Source organism: Pieris brassicae, chromosome 3, assembly GCF_905147105.1.
Source record: "Pieris brassicae chromosome 3, ilPieBrab1.1, whole genome shotgun sequence".
Classification (NCBI taxonomy): domain Eukaryota; kingdom Metazoa; phylum Arthropoda; class Insecta; order Lepidoptera; family Pieridae; genus Pieris; species Pieris brassicae.
Window position 1 is genome coordinate 11,497 of NC_059667.1, and position 5,345 is coordinate 16,841.

Here is a 5,345-nt window from a genome sequence, read left to right on the forward strand (position 1 = left end):
TCCAAAGCCAATAACAGTTAATCAATTGAAAAACGCATTTATTAACAGTAATTTCGTAAAACCAAAGAGAAACACGTAAACGGTGGCTATTTATTAATAGTTTCACTAATCCAAAGCCAATAATAGTTAATCTATTGAAAAACGCATTTATTAACAGTAATTTCGTAAAACCAAGGAGAAACACGTAAACGGTGGCTATTTATTAACAGTTTCACTAATCTAAAGCCAATAACAGTTAATCTATTGAAAAACGCATTTATTAACAGTAATTTCGTAAAACCAAGGAGAAACACGTAAACGGTGGCTATTTATTAACAGTTTCACTAATCCAAAGCCAATAACAGTTAATCTATTGAAAAACGCATTTATTAACAGTAGTTTCGTAAAACCAAGGAGAAACACGTAAACGGTGGCTATTTATTAACAGTTTCACTAATCCAAAGCCAATAATAGTTAATCTATTGAAAAACGCATTTATTAACAGTAATTTCGTAAAACCAAGGAGAAACACGTAAACGGTGGCTATTTATAATTATATCCTCTTTTTCTTGGATAACGTGTACGCTACAAAGTATTTTAAATTATTTATTTGTCAAATTACAAACTTGTATTTCAAAGTGCAATACTAGGGACGAATAGAGTGCAAGCAGTTTGGCTTTCAAACGGAACGGACCTCTTGCTGCCCTGGTAATGTGAGTAAAAACTGGATATTGCTGTCTCAACTTGCGCGCACGCAGTCAGTTTCTTGACACCCTCACACTAAAACCTGTCTCAAGGCTCCTCCCTCTTCAGACGCCCTATTACAATTGCGACTAATAGAACAAGTCATTGACATACGTAGCTTGGGTTCATTGACCGATAAGAATTCCTTTATTAATATGTCCCAAGATAAGAGTGCATGTACACAGTTCAATAAACCTGTCTCTGAAATAAATAGATCTTTTTCGGAATCAGACATGATTACTATCGGTGGCACCGAATATACAACGCCAACATCAACGAGACACATGTTTGTCTCAACTCGCCTAAAAAGAAAAAGAGAGGATATTGATTTATCTGCTGAACTCCTTAATTTCAAAAAGGAAATAAAAAATCTAATGACTACCATGATTAACGAGAATAGCGTTGAACTTAAAAAAATCAATCCTACTTTAGCAGACATAAAAAATAGTAACCACAACATTGAAAACTCAATTGCATTTCTCATGGCGCAAAATGATGAGTATAAGAAGAAAATTGAAAAATTAGAACAACAGTCACAGCAAGATCGGTTAAATATAGCAACACTAGAGGATAAAATAGAAGAAATTCATAAAGGCATGAGAAAGGCTAATTTTGAAATTAAAAATGTCCCAAAAAAGTTGAATGAAACAAAGGAAGACTTACTCGAAATGGTTAAGTGTCTGACTTCAAACATTGGCTGCTCACTTCCCAAAACTGAGATTAAAGATATTTACAGATATTTAAAAACACGACTATCTTGGTTGAGACTACTTCAACGTTGCTTAAGAACGACATCATAAAAATGGGTAAAGCTTTCAATATAAAACACAAGTCTAAATTGTGCGCTAAACACTTAGGATTCCATACCAATGAAGATACTCCGATTTACATATCTGAAAATTTAACGCCAAAAGCATCTAGACTCCTTTATCGTGGAAAAGAGTTGGTGAGATCAAAGGCATATAAATATTGCTGGACTTCGTATGGTAAAGTATATCTAAGGAAAGATGATTATACACCAATACTTTTACTCAAGCCTGAAGCTCAAATACAGCAAATAATGCAATCCTACTGACTATTGCAGGTTTTATTAGTTTTTAAATGTACTTGTCACCTTATCTGTTGCAACTGTTATCACAACAAAATATCTTATGTAAAAACACTAAAACATTATACACCATTGTAGACTCTCCTTTATACTCATCATAAAAATGCACCTCTTGTATTGTCTGTCTCTTTTACTCGGGACAAAATTAATACTGCAACCGTAATTTATGTTCTCTCTCTCTCTTACACGTATCACGCAAAATACAATAATACTCAATACTACCCTCAAATACTGCAGGTCATAACACCTATTGCTAAAATACCAATACCCTTCAATGATTCGATTTACATTGATTATGGTCATAGAAAAGGATACATTTCTGCTTTCTCTTTCCTTTACACGTTTCACGCAAAATGCAAATATCCTCGTTACTACCCTCAAATACGGCATGACATGGAATTTATTACTGAATTACCAATACCTACCAATTATTCGATTTACATTGATTGTGATCATATAAAATAAATCATTTCTTTTTTCAAAATTTATTATGGATAATACACTCACAACAATTCATGATTTAGATGAAACTGAAATAGCTATATCCACTTCGTGTGAAGTAAAAAATCTGAAGCAATTTATAAACCCAAAAAAAAGTGATTTAACTATTATAACCCAAAATATAAGAAGAATTTATAGGAATTTCTACAAGTAACCTTAAGCAGTTTGGAAATTGAGGTAGATGTCATTATATTACTGAATGCAGATTGAATAATACAAAGCTTATTCGTCAACTTAGCCAATATTCTTCATATTATACTAAGAATCAGCTTAATCAGAATGATGGCGTAGTGGCTTATATCAGGAATAATCTTAAACCCAAAGTACGTGAAATAATCTTAGAAAATGCATCTTGTATACAAATCGAGGTACTTAATCCAGAAATATCCCACAAACTCAAACCTATTTTTGAATTTAATTCAGGTTAAGATATGTATCAATATCTCAAGCGAAGCGAGGCGTCATGGTTGTAGTGCATTTGCCTTGAACAAAACTTAGCGAGTAAAAAGAATGACATGGACTTGCCAATTCTTTTCCCCTGCTCTTTGCCTTGATTTGGGAACTGGTAGAAAATTTACATCCTTGGTATGACGTTCATAAGTCCTAATAACGACAACCAGGAGCACTTTAAGATGTTATCATTCGAGAATCGTAGAAAAATAATTGATGTATCGTTTGCATTTAAATTATATACATATACATTAAAAAGAAATTAAATACGTAATACAAAATAATTTTTATTTTTTTTCTCCCAATAATAATACCTACAAATACCTACTCAAATTTTATCTATGTAGCGCGTTTTGAATTTCCAAATATGAACAGAACTGTGGTGCGGTAATTTAAATTTCGAATCACGTCCATTGCTTTGGTGTATTTTTGGAATTTTGAATGAGTTCAAGAACGAGTTCTTGTTGTCGAAAATGTACTCGATCCACGGCTCGCACGTCTCAGTTGTGATTTCGCATAATGCAAACGTTGCGCGATTCGTATCAATATCTGTAACAAGAAGTATGTTATAGTAATATATATATATATATATATATGAAATATTTTCATTAGCAAAAACGTTCTTTAATGCAAGAGTGGACAAGAAGTAGGAGGTGCAGAGACAGCTCCGCCCATGGCCACTCAATGTATGGCTCCCATACGTTTATTTTTTTTTGGATTTGACGTTTTTTGGGTTAAGTCCTGACTTTATCCCCAAATTAAGTTTGAAAGCAGGTTTTTACCACAGAGACACACACATTATTTTTCGGTTACACTATAATTGCATTCCGCCTTGTTTATCCCGTTTGTTATATAAAAAATAAGTATAGAAGTGAAAACTTCTTTAGCATCGTTGTGATTTGAAAGTGGATGAAACAAAAAAGCGACAGTAAAAGAGACAGACACATGAATTCATAAGATTAAACAGACAGCTGTAATTAAAACAATTCTCTGGACATCGACAATTACCTCAAATCTTCAACTGTATCCATTTGTGTGATCCCAGGTCGCCTTTACTTTAATCACTCTCGATCAGAGTTCCATTTCTCTAAATTATTTGCAGACCCTGATGAGGTGAGATACATAAACAAATTTAGCGCGAAGTACCGATAGAGAGTAGAAATAATTAAGAGTGGTGATATGCCTATGATGCTTAAGAAGAGAGTTATGAAATCATACTTTATTGCTAACATATGCATTTCAACCATGGAGATTTACAAATAAAACAAAAAACAATATAAATACAAGTACATATAAATTTGAATAATAGTTTTTTTCCGGTGTTTCTGTGATTTTCCAAAGCTAAAATAGTTGTTATTGTTCTATCTTTACAAAACTAACCCTATTGGTGCTGGTAAAGTATAAAATTTAAACTTATATAGTCGCTGCAGTTCCAGTACAATGGATCCTGACCCCGAACCTCCCGACCCGGGAATCTTTTCTACGTCTCGCAAACGACAAGGTGAGGAGAGAAATATGCCTTCCTTTAAAAAAACAATTACGGATCCCACTCAGGCGAACCCGTCTGTTCAACACCTATATGTCCACCCCTCCTTTTCCGATGGCCCTTGATCGTACTCTAATGATGATAAAGGTCCATTCATTGTCCAAGTTTCCCGGGAAGTAGAGGACCCATCTTCTGGAGCCTCGTTACGTGCTATTACATTCGGTCAGTTTATGCATAAGCACAAAATTAGCTCTGTCATACACGGTGGTGTAAAAAATGTAGGCCGTAATAAAATTACCGTTGAGTTCTCTTCTGCTGAAGCTGCCAACAACTTTCTGGTTAACCCGATTCTCGCTATGTGCAAGTTTAAAACTATTATCCCTTCTTATAACATAACCAGAATGGGGTTGGTCAAAGGTGTACCGGCGGACTGGTCAATGGACGAACTCGTTGATTCATTAGAGCTTCCTCCTGGATGTGGTGAGGTGTTAAAGTCAAGGCGACTGAACCGAAAATCAGTTACTGAGGGTGTCACCACCTGGGTGCCTACCCAATCTGTTGTCCTTACCTTCAGGGGACAAATGCTCCCTTCTAAGATTTACTCTTACCACACTTCCCTCCCTGTCGAAACCTACAAACTTCCAACCATACAGTGCCTGAACTGCTGCCGTTTTGGTCATATCAAATCGGTCTGCCGATCTAAGCCCAGATGTTACAGGTGTGCTCAGCCCCATATAGGTGATACGTGCGAAGTCACCTTAGAAACATCCACATGTCTACATTGCTCAAGTAAGCATTTTGCTTCTGACAAGGGCTGTCCAGAATTTACTCGACAGCAATCCATAAAAATGGTGATGTCCCAGAACAATATCTCATACATTGAAGCAGCATACGTTCATATGCTGAGATAACAAAATAAATGTTTACCCCTCCTGTCTATTCTCTAAGATCTCCTCAAACAGCCCAAACTCCTATCAAAACTTCCTATCGCCAAACAATCTATCGCTCCTCTCGTCCCCAAGCTTCTCTAGCAAAGGGGTACGATAGAACAGCTCATCAGACTATTGTTGGTGAGTG

At 35.4% G+C, this 5,345-nt stretch overlaps 1 long non-coding RNA gene across 1 annotated transcript; it reads right to left on the reverse strand.

The window, feature by feature from the left end:
* Positions 1–3,059: 3,059 nt before the first annotated feature.
* On the reverse strand, positions 3,060–3,838 carry LOC123707685. Its single transcript, XR_006753518.1, has 2 exons — positions 3,791–3,838; positions 3,060–3,331 (listed from the first exon to the last, which is right to left on the reverse strand). It is a non-coding gene; the product is annotated as an uncharacterized LOC123707685 (long non-coding RNA).
* Between the last annotated feature and the right edge of the window lie 1,507 nt (positions 3,839–5,345).